The sequence below is a fragment of the Panthera leo genome, chromosome B1, assembly GCF_018350215.1.
Source record: "Panthera leo isolate Ple1 chromosome B1, P.leo_Ple1_pat1.1, whole genome shotgun sequence".
NCBI lineage: Eukaryota > Metazoa > Chordata > Mammalia > Carnivora > Felidae > Panthera > Panthera leo.
Window position 1 is genome coordinate 7,691,898 of NC_056682.1, and position 25,998 is coordinate 7,717,895.

General features: G+C 40.2%; 1 protein-coding gene across 1 annotated transcript in view; it reads left to right on the top strand.

Annotated features, from left to right (window-relative positions):
• Nucleotides 1–658: 658 nt before the first annotated feature.
• WDR17 (WD repeat domain 17) overlaps nucleotides 659–25,998 on the top strand; it is a 106,386-nt gene continuing 81,046 nt past the window's right edge. Inside the window, exon 1 of the mRNA XM_042934208.1 lies at nucleotides 659–704. The gene's annotated coding sequence lies outside the window, so the exon portion shown is untranslated. The remainder of the gene's footprint in view (nucleotides 705–25,998) is intronic.

A 25,998-nucleotide genomic window follows, 5' to 3' on the forward strand; every position in this document is an offset into this window, starting at 1 on the left:
ACAAAGACAAATAATCGCCTCCAAAGTGGTCTCCTAGTGAGCTACCTGAGCCCAATGAGACAGTAATGAAGCGCAGGAGAGACGGCATTTTGCACGCATTCCCATTCCAGGAGATGACAGTTCATGACCAGTGCAGCCTCGCCGCTGAAGGAGGCTCAACGCCGTCCTCCACGCCCCTCAAGAAGACGGGGTGAGTTATTTATTGCATATTTGACTCATTTCCCTAGAAAGTGCGGACGCGGTATGTGGAGTATGTTAGGTTGTGAGAACGCCGGCGGCTCACTGCTCTCCTCCACTTTCAGCCTCGCTGTAAACTCTGCAGCAGCTCCGCCAATGCCTGGAACGGCGTCCTCCGCGCAGACTCCCCGTTGCCAGGTAACCAGCCTCCCCCCACCCACCCTCTCCCGGGTCAGGCGCCGCTGCCGCCTCTCCGCCTGGCGCTCCAATCAGGGACCAGCGTGGCCGTCACGTGGTCTTCCTGGAGGGCCCAGGAGAGCGGGGCGCGCGGTCCGGCGCGACGAGCCCCTCCCTCCCCGCGCCCTCCCCCCGCCCCTCCGCAACCCGCGGCCCGGCCGCCCCGCCCCGCGAGCCCGCGGCGCGCAGGCGGGGAGGGCGGGGCGCACGCGGGCTGATCTTGCGCCGCCGCCGCCGCGCCCGCTTCAGCACCTTCCGCTGTCCGCCGCTGCGGTCGCCGCCTCTTCCAGGTAAGGAGCCCGCGGGGCGCAGGGTGAGAGCGGGGCGGGCGCGGGCGTGAACGGTGGTCTTCGAACCGCGGTGGCGTCGCTGGAGCCGGCGTGCGAGCGCGCCCGTGGGGACCGCACACCGGGGCTGAGCGCGCCCTCCTGGGATTTGCACACGACGTTGCTGGCGGGGGAAGCTTCGGAGTTTTCGGGTCACGCACCTGATTATCACGAGGCACAACGCGCAGCCAGCGTGGGTTTATCTGAGCTGCGCCTGGGGTGTAAAGCGGCCACGACGAGGGACACAGTTCTAATTCTTAAGGTTATTAAGTGTTTGTACCACCGGAGTCAGGTTGTTATTCACATCTCTGTGCCCGCCGGGCGCTTCTCTACTGACTACCAGCCCTTTCGAAGATGGTCTTAATATTCAGGTTTTACTGAGTGAAAAGGAAAAAAAAAAAGACGGTATTAAGTGTGAGAGGCATAGCCTGTGGTAAATCATAAAAATACAATGTTTTCCTGCTTTTCCACCCACAGGTCCCCAGAGTTTTGCATACAAATATTAAATACATATATTTGTATTTTGCATACACATATTAAAAGGAGCAAATTTAAGCTGACTTTTTAATTTTTACTACATTAAAAGCCATTGATTTAAATGAAATTTAGTGAAGTTTGATTATGTACCAAATCTAACCCACTTGTTTTTGTAACTTCTTTTGATGGATTGATGGAGGCTTTCACAAGGGTTTGAACAGAGAGATTACATTTCTGAATGTTTCACTGAGTGTTTCGGAAATATCCCCCAGAGAAACTTATTTTCCCTACCAATTTTTTTTTTTTTAAAGTTTATTTATTTTGAGAGAGAGACAGCGAGCAGGGGAGGGGCAGAAAGAGGGAGAGAGAATCCCAAGCAGGCTCCGCGCTGTCAGCACAGAGCCAGACCCAGGGTGGAACCCAAGATCCATGAGAGCATGATCGAAGCTGAAATTGACAGTCTCGTGCTTAACCGGCTGAGCCACCCAGGTTTCCCTCCCTACCAATTTTTAGAAACAAAGTTACAAGTCCTTCTTGAACATTTTGAGGAACCTCAGGTAAGAAAAAGGTTTTCCTCTACGTTTTCTTTATAGAGTAAATTCTTTGGGGGGAATTTCTAAAATTCTCTTTAGGTGTCTGTATCTCTTGCTCGCAGATCTCCGGGAATAATCTCCTCCCCAGTGAGAGAATAATCTCCAGGTGATTATGCTAGAACACCGCAGGTGTTGGGTATTCGCGCTGCTCTGCTTCAGAGGAGCCCGTGCGGGGCCTCTGGTGATGCAGCCCCTGGGGAAAAAGCACCCTGTTCCATCCTTTTGGGATTCTGCCTCACTGGCCTAGGTGTGCAAGGAGATGGGCATAGTTGTGTCTTACCTGTGTGAAGGAGGAAATCTGACAGTCTTTCACTGTTCTGTGATCTAACATTAAAACAGTAATTAAGTGACTATGAAAAATGGTCCATTAACTCAAAATTTGGGGAAACATTAGTGGATTAGAGATTAGTGTTACAAATGCTAGTTTTAGGTCATTACATTGAGTTTTTGGGAAGTCTTCTCAATTGGAATAAACCAGGGGCCTATTTCAAAGGGCATGCGTGGAAAGAAAAACCTTCTTTCCTCCCTTCCTTCCTTCCTTAACAGCCCAAAATATAATGGGCACTGTATTTATTTTTTATGTGCAATATAAAAAATCATATTTTCTTAAGTGAGGTCTTTAAACTTTATATTAAAATGGCTAGTTGAATATTATTATTTATATTGATCTGAATTTCTCCTGCATTAATATTTATAGAAATACATAAAGAACTGTGGGTATCTCTGGGGGGAAAAAGCAAATATATTTACTGGAAAGTTTAAAAATTCTTCACTCTTTTTATTTGTTATTCCTAATATTGGTGTCCTAAAATTTTTTGACTCTTATTCATTACATAGTAATGAATTTAGCTTAGTAGTTTAGCATAGTAATTTAGCATAGTAATGAATTTACCACAAATTTAGCTTTGGAAAAAAATGTTGAAAAATTTTTTAAACGTCTGTTTATTTTTGTGAGAGAGAGGCAGAACATGAGCAGGGAAGGGGTAGAGAGAGAGGGAGACAGAATCTGAGGCAGGCTCCAGGCTCTGAGCTGTCAGCACAGACGTGGGGCTCAGCACAGCTCCGACGTGGGGCTCAAGCACATAAACTGTGAGATCATGACCTGAGCCAAAGTTGGACGCTTGACCGACTGAGCCACCCAGGCACCCCTGGAAAAAAAAATGTTTTTAAATCTTCTGCTCCCAGTAGAGGGACTGTGAGGGCTAGAATGTTTTTGTTGTTCTCTCTTGCCTGTCGGTATACCCTCAGCCTGGGCTTGGAGAAGCCAGTGGCGGTTTTGAAATCACTCAGAGAAGATTAGGAACAGCTATAGTTTTGGTTTTTTCACCCTGTAGATACTAGAAGTCCAACATAAGTGATTAGATTATCATGATCAATAAAATTTGTTCAAATTCTCCAGATTACCTAATTTTGTTTGCCTGAACTCTGTAATGAAGACTAAAGTGAAATTCAAACAATGGCGAAGGATTTACATTTCCTTCCTATATTGTAGAATGTATTTGAAATCGAATACATGCCAGAAAGGTAAGTTTATCAGATGACTGAATAAGCAGTTTACTCAGCTCTTCATGGTATAACGAGGTATATACTACTTTGTGCAATTGATGAGTTCTGTCATTTTGTCTTTCGTATGTCTATTCCATTTAGCAGATTGAAATATTAGAGTGAAGGCATACAGCTTTTAGTGTGTTTTCAGGAACAGAGTATTTTACTGAGAGTATTTTAATCCATAAAAATCATGTTAGGAATTTGGGAGGAGTTTCTTATTAACTCTGACTTCTTTTGTATCAGAAAGATACATTAAACTAAGAATTGCTTGGCACTTTTCAACATCCAAGATCTGCTGTGTTCTGTGATAATTACATGGTAATTATCCTCTCACTGTCGATGACACTGTTCCTGGAGATTTGTGAGCAAGAAATGAGATGTGGATGCCTAAAGAGAATTTGAGAAATTCCCCAAAGAATTTATACAGAAACAAAACCCAAGGGAAAATCTTTTGTCTTACCTGAGGTTACTTAAAATGTTCAAGAAGGATTTGTGACTTTGGTTACAAATATTGGTAGGGAAATGTAAAATGACCAGCTTTGACCTATGCCTTTGTATAGCTAAAGAAAATAATCCCGTCATGATTGATTAGAAGGATTTCAAAAGTTCTGGTGGTAAAACATTAGGATAGAGGGTTCAGATTGTTGTTACTTGATTTCAATGCCTAGAAAAAATATCTATATCTTATATAGATATCTGTATATAACTGGAGAGAAATTCAAACATTTGAAATAGGCTAGACTTTGTAAAAAAAAAAAAAAAAAGGGGGGGGGGAACCTGCAATTGAAGCCGTTGGTGGCACTTGTGATCCAGATGTGACATTATTGGCTACTCGAGTGAGATAATTTAAAAAAACAATGACAGAAGTCTTACTTTTTATTACTTTACGTGTACTTCCAAAGTGTGATTTTCTAGCCTGATTACCTCCTAAAACTCTGGAATTCTGCATTTTAATTATCTATAGTAACAACAGTAAGTCCTATAAATCTACACTAAGATCATATGGGAGATAATTTGTCACTGTTATTTGCTATTATAGGGATGACTGATAGTTGTCATGTTCAGGAAAACTATCAAAAGATGTAGGAAATGATTTTTCATGCTTTGGTGGGGATGTCACAACATTCAATACTTGGTTCGTAGATCCGAATGCTCAGACATTGAGAACTCACAGGAGAGGAGTTCAGTAGTTTTCCTTATTCTTAGGTTCGTCATTATCTTCCACAGTGTTGACACGTTAGGTTGTGAGCATCAACCAGTATCCCCAGCATCCTCATTTGCAGTTATGTGTAATAAGTTCAGTTTCTTACCTCACACACACACACACACACACAATTTACTCTCAAATTGGAAAGTGGAAGATAATTCTCATCACACCGAGCACTCATGTTGATGTGCTGTAGGAAAACCTTCATTTTCCAATATATAACAGCCCCACGTGGAGCCTTGAGAATTGATGGTTAATATGAAATAATATTTAAGCTTGGTCCTTTGAAATAAAACATTGTGAATGAGTTTTAATGAAGAGTTAAGTAACATTTTATTTTTAAGGTAAACATGGTAATGGTTTTGAAGGGTTCATTTCAGAATTTTGGCCAGAAGGGTCCTTAGAGACCAGTTAATCTAACACTTATTTTGGATGAGATCACAACACACACAATGATGTGTTGCTCAGAGTGAATCTGTGGAAGAGGTGATCACCAGCATCATTTTCTCTTTCATTGTATTTTTTCAAATGACTAATTCAAAAGTTTGAGTAGTCAAGGATTTAGATGGCTTACATTTATTCTATATTGTTAAAATAACTGTACAAAATGAACGTCGTACATGGGTTTGGTCTCCTAGAAAGTTTACTTAAAATACTGGTTAAAAAGTGTTTTCCCACAATTTGTGCCATTTTTTAATTTTCTCGTTAATACAAGTTGAGTTTTGCTGTAAAGTCCTTTGTGATTTTTTGGGATCCAGTTACCTTAGAAATTCTTTATCCTAATGAATCTCAGTGGTACATAAGTGTACAGAGCCATCACACCTACAATTGGGTGTTAAGAAGACTAGAAATAAGAAGCTTTCAGAAGTCACATCTGCAGCCTGGATGGTGGTTACCATTGGGCAACAGTTTGAAGTCAGATGTTTATTTTCTAGACCTCGTGCCACTTTGATAGCAGAGCCGTCTAGAGCAGGGTTAGTCGAGGTGTGCCTTGCACCAGCAGCAACTGCATCTCCTTGGAGCTGGATGGAAATGCACATCCTCAGGCCACACCCCTAGCAAACCAGAATCTGTGTTTTAATAAGCCTCAAGTGATTCTTAACCAAGTAGAGTTTGGGAAGTCCTGATTGATATAAGGTGCGTTATGCCTTTGGACCCGGTCCCCTCATGAGCTGCTAATGGCCATGCATGCTTCCCCTTTTGAAACTTTACTTGGGAGCACCAGGAACTGCTAAGTAAATGAATCCACCTGAAAATGTAATAGTGGCTACATTTCATAAACGTGTGATAATATCTTCTTGGACATAATGTATCACCTTCACTATCCATCTTTAAGGGGAATTTTATGTTGGCCAGGGGCATAATTTTTGACAGATGGGCTACCAAGTAGATTAACAACTTACCTGATCTGCATTGGCCCTGCCTTAGCCTATACAACCCTTCACTTCTCAAACTTTAGGATTCATCTCAGGCCTTCTATCAATGTATGCATGCATATGTTAAAGACATTTTTGGATTTAGTGACATCATATGGACTATTTCTTTTCATTTTAAAGCTTTTAAGCTTTAAAACCATTGGATTTCCTTTGCTAGTTTTTCTAAATTGACTTGCCAAAATATATTTATTTATTTATTTTGAGAGAGAGCATGCACATGTGAGCGCATGAGTGGGGGTGGGACAGAGAGAGAAGGAAAGATAGAGAATCCCAAGCAGATTCTGCCCTGTCAGCTTGGAGCCCAATGTGGGGCTCGATCTCAGGAGTTGTGAGATCACGATCTGAGCTGAAGTCAATAGTCGGAAGCTTAACTGACTGAGCCACCCAGGTGCTCCATCAAAATAATTTTCTAACACACCTTGTCTAGAACAAGAAAATGCCAGTCCGAGTAACAGCTTCTGCCAAATGGGAATCATGATTTTCACAGACAGATAAAGGCCACCCTACCTTAAAAACTCATATGAATAATCCAACCCAAGAACAGATTAATTAGAAGGGGGCGGGGATCCTCAGGTTTACAGAATGATTCATGGTATAGCTTCTCAAGTCTTTCTTCAGCAGGCATGATCCTGTTTATAGAACCTAAGGTTACACATTCTTGCCATACCCTATATGGAAATGATCCTATTTTTTTTATGATAAATACATGTTTATATCAAATGTCTCTCTCAGTGGAATATTGACTTCAAACTTACTAGTTTATGGATGAACACATATGACTTCACTCCTCTGCTTTTCTTCAGCTGACTCAGAATGGTCACACTGAAGGTATATAAATGATCATATTGTTTAAGAAAAGCGGATTACTTCTTCAGTCAAATTAAAAATTACCCCACATTGCCGCTCAGGAGATTCTGTAATCCTCCAAGCACCTAGAGAGATCTAATTCCATAATTCATGGAATTTTCCTTTTGCTGGATAAAATGTAGGAAAGCATAAAAATAAATATGCAGATGGGTGATAAAATACGTGTAGGCGGATGATAGAATAACTACATTCACTTGGGCTGTGTCTTTGAATCCCTGTCTTGATCTTACTTGTAATTCCTGTGTGTTACTGATCAGATTGGAATTCATACTGGCGTAGTGGTCATTTTGAGTGCAAACCAGAACTACCATAATGACCTTGGTCTTTTCTATTTGCTACCTAATCCAGGATTTTAATGCAGGTTAATACTGTGCTTGTTGTGACCTATTTTACCATGTAAGCTCTTAAGAACATCATGATTTGACATATGTCGGGCATGCTTGGATAAACTGCCCCGCCAAGCACATGAAAGGTAAACCTAGGAATGATAGAAATTTGAGAGATGAATCTTGATCAGTACAAGACACCAGAGGCAGCTTTTCGGCTAAATTATCTTTGCGCCATTAAACTAAGTAAGTAGTTCTCCACCTTTACTGTGCATATAAGTCAACTGGTAGTAATGTTAAAAAGCAAGTCTCCAGGCTTTACCCGAAGATTTTGATCCACTAGCTTTGGGGTGTGAATCTGCATCCAGGAATCTGCATGTTTTTGCAAGTTTCTCAGTTAACTCTGATGCAGGAGATCTGAGACACACACTTTGAGATGATTTAGAGGTCTTTTAAAATTTCATTCGTCCTTGATAATCCGTGGCTCTACCTATCAGTGAGAATAGTGGTCATTTAGAATTATGGATACCAGACAGAGGAGAAAGATCTCAAATGAGTAGGCCAGTGGCCGATTAAAAAAAAAAATCCTTCCCATTTCTGGACAGTTTCCAAATGTTTTCGAATAAGCACATACTGATATATGATTATGAAAATATTTTTGCATAACTCAATGTATAATGTATTAAAATTTTCTTTATTCTTAAAGTTTATTTATTTATGTTGAGAAAGACAGCGAGCACTCGAGCTGGAGAGAGGCAGAGAGAGAGAATCCCAAGCAGGTTTCTGCACTGTCGGTACAGAGCCCGGTGCAGGGCTCAAACCCGTGAACCATGAGTTTGTGACCTGGGCCAAAATCAAGAGTCATATGCTCAACAGACTGAACCACCCGGATGCCCCTGTATTAAAATTTTAAACACTGATTTTCAGCAAGGTGTTTTTATGTTGTTGTTTTTTTATTAATATAATCAATGCAGTTAAGAAAATTTGCAAAATTCTAGGGAGTATAAAGGTGAGTTAAACAAAACTACCTTGAATATCTGCATCCTGATATATCTCTGACCTTTGAATACACTTTCAATCCCTTTTATTAATTTTTCTTACTGTTTCTCAAACCTGCTGGGTACCAGTGTTTGCATATTAAGATGTATATATATGTTTATACATTTTTGTCTGATTATTTTATTTTGACTTTATTTATAGTCTATTTTAACATAAAAATAACAAAATTTAATATTTCATGATGATTTTTAAGTTATAAAAATACTTTGAGTTAATTTCTCCCTAAATACCAAGACACAAATTGTGTCTATTGATTACCTTTGTGAAATGAGAAATTTAGTATACTTTGTTTTCTTCTTTTCCAAAACTTCAGTACTTGGGAAAACCAAGATGTTCAGATTTTTATAACTAACTCTTCTCTGGTCTTCTCTTTCAGTAATTACTCTTGATATATGAATTTTTGTAACCATTAAACTTAAATATTCAGATTTATTTGCTTAATATATTTTTAAAATTGCATGAACGTCCATATTTGAGTTGTTTTAATTTTTTAAAAGCCTGTAAATTTTTTTTTAAATATCGGACAAGCTAGACTTTATTTTTTTAGTTTGCTGTTTTTACTTAAATTTCAGTTAGTTAACATACTATGTAATACTAGTTTCAGGTGTAGAATGTAGTGATGCATCACTTAAATACAACAGTGCTCATCCCAACAAGTGCCCTCCTTATGGCCCATCACCCATTCACACCATCCCCCACCCACTCACCTCCTCTCCACCCCTCAGTTTGTTCTGTGTAGTTGGATCCATTTTATGGTTTGCCTCTCTCCAAAAGCCTCTAATTTTTATTCAAGTAATTTTCGAAGGAATTTTTCATGGTTAAATTGCCTTCTAAATCCTTGTGTGTATGACAGTGCGTTTCTGTTGGTTCATTTTCCCTTCACACATGAATTATATTTTGTCCATTTATAGAATAGTGAGATCACAGTGGCTGAATTTAAAATAGTTATTGTACTGCTGATTTTTGGAATTTGGTGCAGTGGTGAGATATGTTAATCTGCATTTTCCGCACTTGTACATAACATTTAAAAAAATTCTACTTACATGCTCATAGGGTCGTACAAAAAAATAAATGAAGTGCCCTGACTTTGCCGTAATTATATTTTGCTTGAAACAAGAGGACTACTTTCAGGGTCCTAATCAGGGTCTTTTTCAACCCAGATAATGTTATTTTGGCTACCTCTTGGGTTGTTGCTTTTATTTCTGTTACTTGTGCTTCTGTTTTCTCTAAACATGTTTATAATATGTAGGTTGGGGTTTCATCCCCTGTACACTGTATATTTCATTTCGTCTCTAATTAAAAAAAAAAAAATTTTTGTTTTCCCACAATGTTTTTGAATTTTTTTTTGCTTGTTTTCTGAAATCACTAATACGTTTTGGGGTTTGTTTTTTTTTGTTTTTTTTTCCAGTTTGAATTTTTTCCAGTTTGAAGCCTTTTATTGCTCTTTGGTATGGATCTTCTGTTGCTTTTTATTTTCTTCAGGATTATTGTTTTGACTATCTCATCCCACAGCCTTTTGATCATAGCTGGTGGTATCTAATATCTTCATTCTCATTCTGGAATGGGAGGAGACTCATAAAGGACATCCAAAGACAATATGCAGATTGCTGCCTGCAGGGCCCAAACGCTGTGTTCTGGGACAATGGATCAGTTACATCACTATCTGATCAGTATAAAAATCCAATGTTTGCCAATATCCTCGCCTAATTGCCATCATCTGTCATGCTTTTCATTACCGAGTATGGTTCTGTTGTGCTGAGACAGAATTTTCTCCCCTCTACCTTGGCCAAGTGGTTGGAGAAAATACATAAAAAATACAAGTACCTTGTTGCTTTTTCCTTCCTTTGTATTATATCACTAAAGAGTTATACTTCGAGTACAGTATTATGTCTTATCTCTCATTTGTCCCATTTTTTTCTAGTTGCTGAGTTTTCATTTATTTTTACTTTAATTTTTGAGAGTGAGCACGAGTGGGGGAGGGGCAGAGGTGGGGAGGGAGAGAGAATCTTAAGCAGGCTGCACGCCCAGCATGGAGCCCAGTGCGGGGCTCGATCTCACAACCCTGGGATCATGACTGAACTGAAATCAATAGTGAGATGCTCAACCGATTGAGCCACCCAGGAGCCCCTCACTGAATTTTTCTGTAGTCACTGAGGACGTGTACGTAAAAATCATGAATTGAGTGGACAGGACAGAGAAGAGGTGCCTGAAGGGAATGACAACGGCAGCACTGTATCTCCCACGACATAGTGGAATTTTTCTGATTGACATAGATGTTGTTTTAAATGGGGACAGCTAGTGAGACAGTGATAATGTAAATTTATACATACTTCTTGGGAGAAAGCCTTTTAAAATTTCTAGCAATGTTGTGGATGATCCACTAGAACACTAAGACCCAAGACAGCAATGAAAGAACCTATGTATTTAGTGGGGATTCCTCACAAGAATGATTCTGAGACCGTGTTTTGAGTGCTACTAGGAAAGTTTATGTGTGCGCATGTGTGTGCCTGTGTGTTTTCCATGATCTTATGGGAGCCAGTTCTGGTTCCAGCAACAGAAAATACAATGTGTATTACTCTTCATATAACTAAAAAGTCTAAAGTTAGTTAGAGTGCAAGTATAGTAGCTAACTTCAATGCTCAATTACTATCATTGTGACTCAGCCCCTCTCTACCGTGCTGGCGCTTTCTCAAACTAGGTAGGAGCCCCCGGCAATTCCTGGTATCTTCTCAGGATAGCAAGATGATTGCACGAGCTCAGATTTCAGAGTGACTGTGGCTTAAGTGGATGTAAAATAGAGCCTCTTTTTCCAGCAGTTCTTATCAAAGCCCTGAGTTTCCCGCCGAGACACCTTGAACCTGTGTTCCCATCGTTGTGTTCCCATCACATCTCTATGGCTAGAGAAGTGATTAGCATCAATGTGAATCACCTGCTCTAGTTCAAACTGGTCTTCCACTTAAGCCTTGACCCAAACAGAGCAGGGACCCGCAAACCAACCTGTAGAACTGTTTCTGAAAGAACAGAAGGAACATGATGGGGAAGCAGTGAGCAAAAGTTCGCTGCTATGTTTCAGTGGGAAGTTGTGAGAGGCCCTGAGGGGCTGCTGTAGAAGCCAGAGCACCTGTTAACACCTGCCTCAAGCAGGAGACTGCCGGCAGGTTGAGCCTGTGAACAAAACAGGGCTTTGAACCAGGAAACGTGGGGGTGTGCAGAACTTCTCAGTTGGAATCTGAAAGTATAACAAATTTTCAGTTAAATTTAGCTATTTCTCTAGTTTGGCTCACATATTAATCATTGTTGTGGACTTAGTGCCATGTAAGTAACAGAATGCAAAGTAATTAAGAAATGCCTCCATATAGGAAAAATAGAACCCAGTAATGAATTATTAGTAATATAATTATGCCCTTTGCTTATCTGTGGCTGGTTTTTATTTTTGGGGTCCTGATCTTAATTTCTCAGTGACTTTCAGGCATGAGTACCCACATGTCCTATGCACACTGCACGATGTATCTCAGTAGAACTCTACCCTGGACCTGTCCTGTTCCTGACTTCCCCTTTCAGTAAATGCTGCCGGATCAATGAGTAAGGCAGCTGAGAAACCCAGTCTTCCTGGGAGTCCTCCTGTACCTTCACTTGCCATCAGGTTATTAGTTCACCCTGATCGTTTCTCACCTTCTTCTTCATGTTTTGTTGCCCTGTCGCCCACCAGCCTTCTCCCGGGAGTGCCAGGATAGTATTTGTAAATCAGAAAATCTGATATCATAATTACCATGCTTAAACTGCTTCAATAACTCCCCGTCACATGTAAGATAAAATCCACAATCCTTATCGCGAGCTGCGTGACTTTCCATCATTTTCTCTTGTACCTATTTGTCCGTCAGACAACTCACTCTTTCTCCTCATGTATCATCATATTTTGGGCATAGAGAAATAATTTCTGCCTAGAAGTTCACACCTCCCCCTTTCTTTTGTTACAGCCTCTCGAACACAACGCAGATTTGGGTTCATTTGTCTTTCTGCTCCTCTTACCCTTCTGCTCATTTGCTATTAAAGCTGCTATTGAAAATTGTTTCATAAATTTGTGTCGATCAGAAAAGAAATGAAATGTAAATAACACCAGACCAGTAACTTAAAGAGACATCAAAAAAAATACATAACAAGTAACTGAAGATAGCGCATCAAAATGTTAGAATTGCAACCTTTCTGGTGTTTTCTTGGCCTTGGTTTCATGGATTCCAGATAGCTCCTGCAGCAACACTTTCACATCAGCACCCAAGACAGAAGAAGCAGCGAGAGAAGGGCATCTGAGATATCTGCCGACATTCCATCAGCTGAAACTGAGTCACGCGCCCGCACTTAGCCTAATAATTGTCCAAGGAGAACGGTATTACTACAACTGGCTTATGGTTTAGGCCGAGCATCACCTCCTAGGTGATAGGAAAAGTCTGTCCTCCCTGAGATCACTGTAATTCTGCCTGTACCTGAATACTTTGGGTTTCTGTTGGCAGGGGCGGACACGGGTGAGAATGCTGTTGGTTAGACACCAGAGAGTGGTTGTGCCACGTCTAGCTCTGCTAATGCCGTAAGCTTCTTGAAGGAGGGCTTTTTTTTTTTCCTGTTTGTTTCTTGTTCATCTGTGTATCTTTAGTAACTAGAATCAGTGCCTAGCTATGATACACACTTGGTAAATATTTACCGAAATGAATGAAATAAAATTATAACGGCAGAGATATGTACGTGGATAAAGGTGTTTTTCACCGAAGGTGAGGTAGTCGCAAGGTGAGTGTATTTGGTAAGGCACAATAGGGTAACCCAGCCCTGCTTATTGTATTATTGTAGGAAATAATGATTGGATTTTAGCAATAGTGTTTATCTGTGGTGATGAAGGCATGATAGTTAAATATATTTAAAGACAAAGAATTAAGGGTTTAGCTAATTGACATTATTGACTAATTAATTCTACTTTCTAATATACGACTTCTCAAATTATACAATACCTCAGATTTGATTAAATACAATAAAGAAATGCAAAATAATAGCGGCTTAAACGAAATCGAAGTTCATTTCTCTGTCATTAAAAAGAAAAAGGTCTGGAAGTTCGAAGTCCAAGAAGTTTTCAGAGATCTAGCTTCTTCCAGTTCTCTGTTGTACCAATTCTTGGGTGTAACTCTCATCTTATGACCTAGGATATCTACTGGGACCTGGGTCTTCCTCGTCCAGGTACAGGTGAGAGAGAAAGGGTGGGCTGAAAATGGCACGTCCCTGCTCTTAATGTAGCCCATACATCCTAATGCTTTTTATTGTCAACAATTTGGGCAGTACAGAGTCTAGCAATACACTTTCCTCTGTTTCTAAAATTATTTTGTCTAATGTTGATTCATCGACATTTTATAAAAATGCTTTTCAGAGGACATTTTGAATTTATTCTTCTAGGTTTTATGAAATAGCAAAGACAGAGATGTTTATATGGAGAAATATATGCTTATCTAAAAATACAGATATTTTGAACAGCTGATTATACTCTTTTTGCTGTGTCCACTTTCATAAAAAGAATTGCTTTCTTAAACAGGAAGATATTTTTCTTTGAATTTTGATTGAAACTACATTTATGTACCTTAAAAATACAATATATTTAAGAAACTGCTCAAAAATGGACTTTCTTAGAAAATCAAATTATTAAGTAGTGGTTAACTTGGAACTCCATTTTATAGTCTAAAAACCCAAAATATTTGATTTATGATACAGCATTAAATGTGCTGGAAATTTTAGACTTATTAAATTACCTTAGTGCACATCATTTTTAATTTTTAGACTAGGTCAATGTGGAGATTCCAGTTAGGAACTTTGGTCAAACTTTCAGGAGGTGAGGATTCATTAAAAAGAACTTACTGGGTATGATAACTGTGATACAAAGGAGCATATCATCCAGAGACAGTTCTTCTCTTAGGTTTTTGTTTTTTTGTTTAAGGATACACAGAATGTTATCAGCATTCATCACCCCCACCAAGGATAACCACTATCCTGACCTCTTGCAGAATAGGTTAATATTGTCTGTTTTTGTGCTTTATGTAAATGAAATAATAGGATAATGTATTATCTTTGTGTCTAGCTTCTTTCAGTCAACATTGTTTGTGAGATTCATTTGTATAGGTTACATGGAATTGTTATCCATTCATTCTCATTACTGTAAACCATTCCATTGTATGAATATATCCCAGTTATTTACCCATTCTGCTGTTAGTATAGATCTGAGAAGTTTCCACTCTGGTGCTGCTATAGAAGTGCTCTGAACATTACAATACATGTCTTTGGTGAGCATAAATACCCATAATACCCATTGCTGTTGGCTAATGAGCGGGAGTGAAATGCTGGGTCATATGGTGTATTTGTGTTCAGCTTTAGAGGATCCTGCCAATGAGTTGTCCAAATTGTTTGTTTCAATTTACATTCCCATGAGTAGTATATGAGTTTCAATTACTCTGCATTCTTGCCAACCTGTGGTATTGTGCATTGTAGCCCTTGTGTTGGAAATGTAGCAGTATCTCATTGTGGTTTTAATTTGCAATAATAATGGACAGCTTTTCATATGTTCGTAGTTTTGTTTTTGTGATGATGGAGTTCTTTTGTCTTTTGTCCAAGTCTTATGTCCATTTTTCTGTTGGCTTACCAGTCTTTTTTCTTTTTTTGTAGATTGGTTTTTTGTTGAATATATGTATATTTTCTCCTACTCTGTGGCTTGATTTTCACTTTTATTGATGTCTGGTGAATATGTTTGTAATGTTATTTTATTTAAAAAAATTTTTAATGTTTATTTTTGAGAGAGACAGCGTGCGAGCAGAGGGAGGGCAGAGAGAGAAAGGGAGACTCAGAATCTGAAGCAGGCTCCAGGCTCTGAGCTGTCAGCACAGAGCCTGACGCGGGGCTCAAACTCACCATTAGTGAGATCATGACCTGAGCTGAAGTTGGACGCTTAACTGACTGAGCCACCCAGGTGCCCCCATAAGTTTGTGATTTTAATGTAATATGTCAATTGTTTTCCTTTGTGGTTTTGTGCTTTTTGGGTGTGTCTTGTTTAGTAAATCTTTTTCTACTCCAAAGACTATATATTCTTATTAGTTTTCTTGGAAAGCTTTATTCTACTTTACATATTTAGATTTCCAGTCTCTCTGGTATTGGTGCTTTTTTCCTGGTATTCTATAAGATTGGGGTGAAGATTTCTTTGTATTTTTCTCTAAGGGTATTCAGTTGACCCACAAGTAGTTATTTAAAGGTCTGTTCTTTGCTCACCATACAGCATTATCACCTTCATCATAAATCAGTTAACAGCCCATGAAGGGGTTTATTCTAGATTCATTGTGTTCCATTAGTGGGTTTTTGTATCTTTATATCAGTACTACACTGTCTTAATTATTGTAGCTTTATAAGAAGTAATGATAGCTGATAGGGGCGCCTGGGTGGCGCAGTCGGTTGGGTGTCCAACTTCAGCCAGGTCACGATCTCGCGGTCCGTGAGTTCGAGCCCCGCGTCAGGCTCTGGGCTGATGGCTCAGAGCCTGGAGCCTGTTTCCGATTCTGTGTCTCCCTCTCTCTCTGCCCCTCCCCCGTTCATGCTCTGTCTCTCTTTGTCCCAAAAATAAATAAATGTTGAAAAAAAAAAAAAGAAGTAATGATAGCTGATAGTGTAAACTTTCAGCTTTGTCACCTTCAAGACTGCCTTGACTATTCTTGGCCATTGACACATCCATCTAAATTTTAGGTTAACTTGTTAATTACACTGTATTAAATCTGTAGATTAATTTTGAGGCACTTTACATCTTCACAGTATTAAATCTTAATATCCATTAACACGTGTCTCTACTCTTTTGTTTAGGATTTTTACACTTAGGTTAGGAGAGAGATTGCCCTATAATTCCCTCTCAAAGTCTTCTCCAGGTTTTGTTTTTTTTTTAATTTTTTTTAAGTTTATTTTTGAGACAGAGAGAGACAGAGCATGAACGGGGGAGGGTCAGAGAGAGAGGGAGACACAGAATTGGAAGCAGGCTCCAGGCTCTGAGCCATCAGCCCAGAGCCCGATGTGGGGCTCGAACTCACGGACCGCGAGATCGTGACCTGAGCCGAAGTTGGACGCTTAACTGACTGAGCCACCCAGGCGCCCCAAGGTTTTGGCAGGGTGTAAAGAATTGATGTGATTCCTTTCACTGTAACTCTCAAAATTTGTGTAAAAGTTTTTCTTTAAACATTTGCAAAAATGGACCAGTGAAACCATTTGGGCCTGGGAGATTGTCTGTGGGAGAGTTTTAATTGTAGCCTTATATTAATGCCACTTAGATTTTCTCATTCTTTCTTCAACTTTGGTAACTTGTGGGTTTTTTTGAGGAATTAGTCCATTCATCCAAGTTATCTGTTATAGTCCTGCAAATGTGTTAATACATTCTCTTATTCTTTTTTGATTGTCAGTAGTTCCAATAGTGATGTCTTTTTTTTTATTCCTGTTATTTATATTTGTACTTTTTCTGTTTTTTTTTTTAAGTCTTCTAAAAGTTGACCTAAAGGAACCAGCATTTGGTTTAGTCGATTTTTTACTATTATATGTTTGTAAATATAAATGTGCTTTCTCTTTTCAGAATTATTTCCTTTTTCTGCATTTTTAAAGATTTATTTTGCTTTCTTCTGACTTTCTGAGATAGAAAATTAAATCCTTCTTTTTTATTTTCTGTTAGAAAAACATAAGTCGGTAACCCTCTACCTCCAAGCATTGCTTGAGCTGTAACCCCCAATTTCTATTTGTTGTGGCTTTGCCATCTAGTACTAAGTTTTTTCTAACTTCCATTTTTACTTATTCTTTGAATCAAGGATTATTTAGAAGCACACTGTTTAATTACCAGACAGTTGTGGATTTTCTAGTTATCTTTCTTTTATTGATCTCAGACTTCATTCCAACTGGAAAATACACTCAAAGAATTCCAATATTTTGGAAATTGGTCAGCTTTTCCTCATAGCTCAGCACACTGTTTCTTTTTGTTATTACCCCATGTTCGCTAGAAAAGAATGTGAACTCTATCACTGTTAGATACAGTATTTTACCTATATATGTCATTTGGCCAATTTTATTAAATATGGTCAGATCTTTTACACTTCTACAGAATTTTCTCTATTTCATCAGATATTGAGATTTATTACTCAAAGCTTGCCATTATGATGATGGATCTGTATCTGTATCCTTTAATTCCATTATTCTTGCTTTTTATGTTTGAGAGTCCTGTAGTTTGAGTGCAGACAGTTTTAGGACTGTTCTGTCATTTGGTCGAATCTACCCCTTTATTCTTAAGTAATGTCCCTCTGTCCCTCTACTACTGTATCTTGCCTTAAAATTTATTTTCTCTTTTATTTATGTAACTATAATAGCTGTCTTTTGGTTAATAATCTAGCATATAATTTTCTGTTTTTCACTTTCAACCATTCTATATTCCCTTCTAATAAAGTATGACTCTTGTGAAGAGTATATGGTTGAGTTTTTTTTTTTACACAGTGTGCCAATTTTACTTGTAAATTTAATCCACTCTCATTTAATGTGTGAAGGGTGCCCAGGTGGCTCAGTCGGTTAAGCTGATCTTCTTTCTCAAAAATAAACATTAAAAAAAAAAAAACTAATGTATAACTGTTAGAATTTGATTTACATGTACAATCAAACCTTTTGTTCTCTGGTCCACAAATTTTTTATTATATTTTCCTTTGATTCACTTAATAGTATGTATATTATTCTTTTTGTGGTTAGACCAGAGATTCTAAGACGTAACTTTGACTCGTTACAGTTTAATAGAAAGGATTAATTTTACCTCTTCATTGATCCTAACTCCATTTAACTTGCTCTCACCTTTTGTGTTACTGTTTTCATAGAATTTAGTGCTATAAATGTTTTAAATTTCAGAAGACATTACAGTTATTGTCTTGTGTAGTTAGTATCTGTTTCTATTCAACCATATATTTCCTCTTTCTGATGATCTTTGTTATCTCTAACATTTTCATCTTTCTGCCTGGGTTCATTTTCCTCCTGCCTGAAGAACTCTCTTTAATGTTTCCTAGGTAGGGCTGGCTGACAATAAATTTCGTAGTTTTTGCATTATGAAAATATCATAATTTTTACCTTCATGTTTATTTTCACTGGGTGTAGCATTCTAGGTGTGTGGTTATTTTTTTCTGCTAACTTTAAAAATGTTATTCCATTGTCTTTTGACTCTATTATTTCAGTTGATCTTTGACAACATTCTGACCATATATTAAAGATTTTTTTCTTTGGCTGTGGTTTTCAGCGTCCTACTGGCATGCCTAGATAAAGTTGTACTTTCGCTTATCCTGCTTGGGATTTGGTGAGCTCTAGGAACTTGATATTTTTAAATCAGTTTTGGAAATTTCTCACTCTTTTTCTCTTTAAATAGCTTTTTTTAAAATGTTCATATTAGAGAGCTAGGAAGGGGCAGAGAAAGAGGGAGACACAGACTCTGAAGCAGGCTCCAGGCTCTGAGCTGTCAGCACAGAGCCCGACATGGGACTCGAACCCACAAACCTCAAGATCATGACCTGAGTGAAAGTCGGATGCTTAACTGACTGAGCCACCCAGGCGCCCCTAAATATTTGTTGTTATGTTTCCTCCCCCTTAAAGACTCCCATTACATCTGTATTTAGCTTTTCACCATACCCTTTCTACTTCTTAGATTCTATTTCTCTGTCTCTTTTCCCTCTGCATTAGTTTCGGTGTATGCGAGTCATTTTTACTCCGTGGCGCTAATCCGGACTTCTGCTGTATCTAGTCTGCCAATGAACTCATCTGTTGAGATCTGAATTTCAGATATTGTTTTTTTCAGTTTGAGTAGCCATCTTACATTTACTTTGTATATATTCTATCCTCTGGTAAAAATACATAGCCTTTCGTCTCTTTTGTTTGTGACCACACATTAAACATATCACACGACTGAAACTAAGGAGAAGACGACTGCAGATGTTATCCCTGTTACTAACTAGAATCACCAAACACTGGAGTGTTGTCAGCAGTACCAATTTGTTGTGGTTCAAGGCTGAGCTTTGAAATTGTTTTGAAATTTGAGCTTTCGGATGGCTCTTTGGATGTGGCTGTTTAATACTTTGAAGGTCTGGTCAAAGCCTGAAATGCTCAGGTGGGAACTTCGGCAGACTCTTCGGGCACGTGGGGGTGTGCTCGTGGAGACCTGCGCACGGCCACATTCCCGGGATAGCAGGGATTAAGGAGGTAGGGGTCCCTCAGGGATGTGACTTTGATGGCAGTCGTCAGATAACCTGTTGGTGTTCCTCTGGACCCCCAAGCACAGGTCCTGATCCAGCCCAGCCCAGTCCCTTTCAGCCTGTAAAGGGAGACTTCGGTGTTTCCTCACTTCTTGTGGGATCATTCTTTGTCTCCTTCCTCATCTGCTTGTCCCTGGCACTGCTTCTAAAAAGACTTGGGGATTAAAGAAGTCTTAGTGCTGGATCCCAGGGACAGAGACTGAAGTTAATGTGTTCCGAGATACCGTGGCTGGAAGTGGTAAGTGAGGCAGGAAGCTCTAGGAGATGAAGAGTCCAAGTGAAATTAGAAGATATAATCCAATTCTACAATATCTTTATGTGGACAAGTTCATTTCGGAGTTTTTCCCCCCTTTTAATTTTGTTAGTATTGGAAAGCACTGCTGTGAGTTCTTAGTGTATAATTTTTAAAATTTAGATTATATGTCTGACAGCAGAAATGTGCAGTTTAGTGTTTTGTACTGGCAAAATGTGCTTATTAGCATAATTAGCATAAAAGAAACATCGTAAACTTTCAGGAAATCCCCCTCCTGGCTCCTTCCTGTCACTACTACTGTCTCCCCGAAGAAAACTCTCTCATAACTCCTCGTAGCATCGATTGGCTTTGCTTGTGTTCCAGCTTTTTCTAAAGGGACTCAGGCAGTATGTTTGACCTTCCGTTGTCCTTACATTGTAGGGTGTATCCATTGTGTCATGTATAATGCATTTTACTTATTGTCTAGTACCCCAGTGTATCACTGTCTTACAGTTTTACCTCTCAGACTGGGGGAATCTGGTTCCTGGGGACACTTCTGTGTCTCCCCCTCCCCGACCGCACCCTGGCGGCCAAACCGCTGTGCATCCATGGTGGGTGTTGAGCAGGAGCGAACTGCTTCGCGCCCCCTCAAACAGTGGCAAATCCGTGCTTTGTTTTGGGGCACCCCAGCACACACAGCTTTTGCTGCCTCCCTTCCCCCTTCTGGGGGAAACACCTCCTTCCTGGGGCTGGGAAGGGGGATTCTCTGTGCCTTCCTGGAGGCAGATAAGATTTGGTTTTCTCTCCCTGCAGTGTCCCCGGAGTGAGGGTGTTTGTTCCCTCGTTTCTAGTAGCTGAAGGATTTGTTTCATGCGAGAGCAGGGTTCAGGGATACACCATGTTTCATGCCTGTCACCTGTCTACAGCCCCAAGCTTCCTGCAAGTCTGAGCCACCAGGGGGACGGTCCTGATTTGCCCCATCTTTCTCCTAAGCACCCAGCTGAGGCCAGTGGAAAAGTTCTTAGAAATGAGTACAAACTCAGCTTGCATCTGGGACCTCTGTTTGTTTGTTTGTTTAATGTTTGTTTATTTTGAGAGAGAGAGAGCAGGGGAGGCTCAGAAAGAGAGGATCCCAAGCAGGCCCCTAGCTCCCAGCACCAAGCCTGATGCAGGGCTCGAACTCATGAACTGTGAGATCGTGACCTGAGCCGAAATCAAGAGTCAGATACTTAACTGACTGAGCCACCCAGACACCCCATGAAACCTCTATTTTTTTTTAAAAAACTGATGCACTGTCTCTCTCAAAAATAAACATTAAAAATTTTTTTTAAAAAAGGGTGCCTGGGTGACTCAGTCGGTTAAGCGTCCTACTTTGGCTCAGGTCATGATACTGCAGTCCGTGAGTTCAAGCCCCACATCGGGCTCTGTGCTGATGGCCCAGAGCCTGGAGCCTGCCTTGGATTCTGTATCTCCTTCTCTCCTTGCCCCTCCCCCTCTGGTGCTCTGTCTCTCTCTCAAAAATAAACATTAAAAAAATTTAAACTGATGCTGTAGTTCACATTGGCCTTTAGGAATTAATTACCATTTTATCAGATTTTTTTTTTTCTTACCTGCTTTTGTGGCAGTCATCTCTTTTTCCCATGCCTTGTCAAAAGTGGAACCATTAGTATGTCCTTTCTCTTCGGAGAGGGGCTTGTTATTCTTTGCGCTTTTCTTACCTGCTTTCTAGCCTGACAATTTAATGTCCTCTTCCTCCAGAGAATACACACTTTTGCTTTTGGAGAGAAGTAGGGTAGGGATGATCAACTTTGTGTGATTATGGAATGAGTTTATTTGAAGCTGAGCCTCACTCTTTGTAGGGGGTGGGCTAGTTCCACTTCGTTCTTAGTCTTCAGAGGTAGACCCAGGCAGTTGTTGCTGAAGGAACACCGTTATTAGATCACTTTTTCCCTTGGCAGCATCTGAACTCCAGGTTTGCTCTTCAGGCCGTGTGAGAGTACCAGAAGTTCCCCATAACTTCTTAGTAGTTTATAGGCAAATCTTACTGGGGAAACAGTAGCGCTCCCTGCCCCTTCCCCACCAAAGAAAAAGTGCCTGGCAAGACCCCGTGGACTTCTCTTGGGGTTCCCCTTTTTAGTTTGGATTTTACATATTTTCATCCAGCTTTTCTAGTTGTCTTTGGTAGGAGCATTAGAGATAGGTGTATACACACACACACACACACACGCCTGTGTGTGTGTGTCTGTGTGTGTGTACGTACGTATGTATATACACACTTGTCTGCCATGGCTGGGATTCAAGGCCTTATAAGTAACCATCTTTTAATCATATAGAATCATTCTAAAAAAATAAATATATAGAATCATTCTGTTTGGAGCTTACTGAATAAACTGTGTATCTGATCTCTAACTCAGACTTCCTCTTCACATTTTAAAAAATGTGTATTTACTTTTGAGGGAGAGAGTGAGAATAGGGGAAGGGCAGAGAGAGACGGAGAGAAAGAGAATCCCAAGCAGGCTCTGCACTGTCAACACCAAGCCCAGCCTGGGGCTCGAACTCAGGAACCATGAGATCGTGACCTGAGCCAAAACTGAGAGTTGAATGCTTAATAGACTGAGCCACCCAGGAGCCCCCTCTTGAGATTCTCAGGTAGAGTGTTGATCTAGTTGGGGTCGACAACTCCCCCAAATCATATGATACAATGCTTTTGTCATCTGCCTTCTGCTGATTCCTCACGGGGAGTGTCTGTGCATAGGAAGGGGAAGCAGACAGGTGATCCCAGGTCTCTGTCATTTGGTGCAGCACCTTCAGCATGAGGCTCGTGTGCACTTGCCAGCCACTGTCCTCTCCCCTAACCCACCTGCCATGATTCTAGACAGATACAGGCAGGCAAGAGAAGAATTGTGAATAGTGCCGTTTACTTTACACTTGACTCTGCTCTGTTTTGGTGAACAAGCAATGGCACGTGCTTCCTTGGTTCGTTAGGAGGTTCAAAATAATTACCGTTTCTGTCTTGTAAGATGGCAGACGGGGGCTCACTAAGAGAGTACAGGAACTGTGGTGCAGGTAGGTAAGAGGACATCACTTGGAGGGATGGACTTAGTACAGAAGGAATCACCTGCAAACAGAATTTCAGAGGGTGAAGCCAGTATGTTGGTCTGAGGTAAAACTGGATGACAGAATTGAGACGTTCGATCAGAACAGCCATGATGGAGACCAAACTGTAGATAGGCACAACAGGTCACTTTACTCCCTTTAGGATTTTAAACAGGCACAAGGAAATGAAAACACTGTCAAGTTTAGACAGAGGAGGGCAGAAATGAACATTTCAGGACGTGGTACCAGAGTTTCGTGTGAAATCACAACCAGAGAACTGTAAGTCCTTTGATTTCTAGGCTAGGGACTGCTGACACGTATCTTGATTTTAATCCCCATATTTATAGTAGGATGTTGATGCCTGCCACATAGGATCAGCTTCTCAGAATGAGAACAGGGCCCTACTTCATTTAGTTCAAATGGCTATATCCCTTAGTTGCTCCTAGAATTACAAAGCACTTCATACACGAGAGGCATAGCAAAGTGGAGACATTGCATGTGTATGGATGGATCACACAAGACGCCATTTTCTCATGGTTCCTAAAGGTTGAAAAAAATAACATGAGGTAATTCAGATTCCTTATATAAGTAATTATTTCTTGGTATATGTAGTTAATTTAAAAAAAGTCCTCGCGTTTAAAACTTTGCCAAGGACATAGATAGTCATAACTATGAATCTTGCTTATTTCGCACGGGCAGTAGACCCCGGTTTCCTAGTGTAAATCAGATGAGAGTATTGATTTGATTAATCTCCGTGGGCATGTGTCTCCCACAGGAGGTAATGTGTCAGTTAGTGATGCCACAAAAATACTTCCTACATGCCACTCCAAAACTCAGCAAAATACGACGTTAAACATTTATAACACTCACAAGTACGATCCTGGGGTTTATGACAGGTTTGGCTTGGCCGAGCGGGTGTGTGTGATTTGTCTGTGGCAGCCCTGCCCTCGTGTCTCTCCTCCTTCCTGGACCAGTAGGGTAGCCATGGAATGTTCTTGCGTTTAGGGCAGAGCCACAAAGGCATGAAGCAGGCCCTGTCTCCAAAGCTTGGAACCGGAGCACTCTGACTTCCGTGCATGTATCGCTGAGAAAAACTAGTCATGTGGCAAGTCCAGAGCCAACGGGCAGTGGCATACAGTCTGCCCATGGTGGGGTCATGGCAAAGATACAGAGAGGGATATGAAACAGAACCAGTACTCAAACCTCAGGTTACTTGTATGTTTGGACATGAATGCTTACAGTACGTTTCCTCACATTAGAAAAAATTTTACTTCATTCTCCTCATTTTCTTTAGCATGATATTTAGTCTTTGATTATTATCATTTCCTTCCAGCACTAGTCATAGGAGGTACTAAGAATTTTCTGACTATGAGTTAAGTTAAATTTGTGATTTTTTTTTTTATTTTTATTTTTAACGTTTATTTTTGAGACAGAGAGAGACAGAGAATGAACGGGGGTGGGTCAGAGAGAGGGAGACACAGAATCTGAAACAGGCTCCAGGCTCTGAGCTGTCAGCACAGAGCCCGACATGGGGCTCAAACTCACGGACCGCGAGATCATGACCTGAGCCAAAATCGGCCGCTTAACCGACTGAGCCACCCAGGCGCCCCGTTAAATTTGTGATTTTAACAATAATCAGACCCACAGACCAATCCACAGACATAAATAAATATGTGGGAGAAGTGCCAGATTGACTCTGTCCTTTGTGTCTCAGTTACAGCTGAGTGATGGTGACATGGTTCCCCTGTGAGGCCAGATTTCAGCTCTGCACTCCACACAGGCCTAACCCACCGAGGAGAGGTGAGAGTTGAAAACTGTCGTTCTTACACTAAATCAGTGAGATTCTAGTCACTCTCAGATCATCAAAATACCTGAACTACAATTGGGAACTGCGTGTCTTACGCAAGATAATATTTCATCAGGGATTACATGATGTGAAATATTTTACTTTTCTTAATTCTTGTAAATATGGTAAATAGTGCCTGTGGAAAAATATCGCAAAATAAAACATCCAAACTATTGTGTGCCTATAAACAAGGTATTCATTTTAACTGCATTGTCTTTACAATGGTATAATAAATATACTTGTGCTGATATGACTTTAAAATAATTTTACCAATTCAAGTTGGCCTTTAATTTTACACTCAAAAAACATTTCTTAAATGGTTTGGCTAGCCATCTCCCTATAAGGATCTGAATTGTAATCCTATTTCATTTGTTGGTAAGTACATCACCTGTCACTTGGATGCATTTCTTCAGACCCTTTCCAAGTTTCAGTAGTAAGTACCTTCAGTTCATGTGACCTGCCATTAGCTGACAAACTGTTGTAGCACTGGGAGTGTCAGTTCACTCAACCAACATTCTGTATATTCTATGCAAATACGAATAAGGCAAGTTCCTTTGCCTTGGAGAACTCACAATTTTTGTCTACACAAGTAATCACTATCCAATGCATGCAAATAAAAGGCAATAAAAGATGAGGAATATGGTGCATTTGAGAAAGTCTAAAAGGAGGAAGAGTTTTTAAGTTGGGTCTTAGAAGGCCTTAAATATCAAAGAGCTCATTATTCGCAGGGGCAGGGGAAGGACGGCTCAGGCAAAAGCATTTAAAAACTTGCAGGCGTCAAATCATGATGGTATAGAACGTGTTTAGCAATTGCAGTGCAAGCAGAAAATGAATAGGTAAGTTATTTGATTAGTTTTTACGAGACATGATGAGGGGTTTCACTAGAACAGTGGCACTATGGCTGGAGAGAAGGGCCTTTCGAAGAGAGATTTTGAAGATAGTTTGATAGGACTTGGTGATTACATGTAGTGGAACTGGCGGAGGAGGGCGGTGAAGAATCACAGGTGGCGTGAGGTATTTGTCTCAGGTTACTGCCAAGAGCAAAATGACAGTCATTGAAACGGGGAATGCAGGAGAAAGTAAGGAATGCTTAGAGGTGGTTGAAAGGAGTCCAGCAAGAGGTAAACAAGAGATTACATCAGTCCTCCAACTTCCTGCGCAAGGAAAAGCCTGTTCCCAAGCCGTGTGACCTGAGGCTTCAAGCAGGTGTTTGAAAATAGGCCTTAGAGGAAAAGGAGGAAGAGGTACCCTGAAGA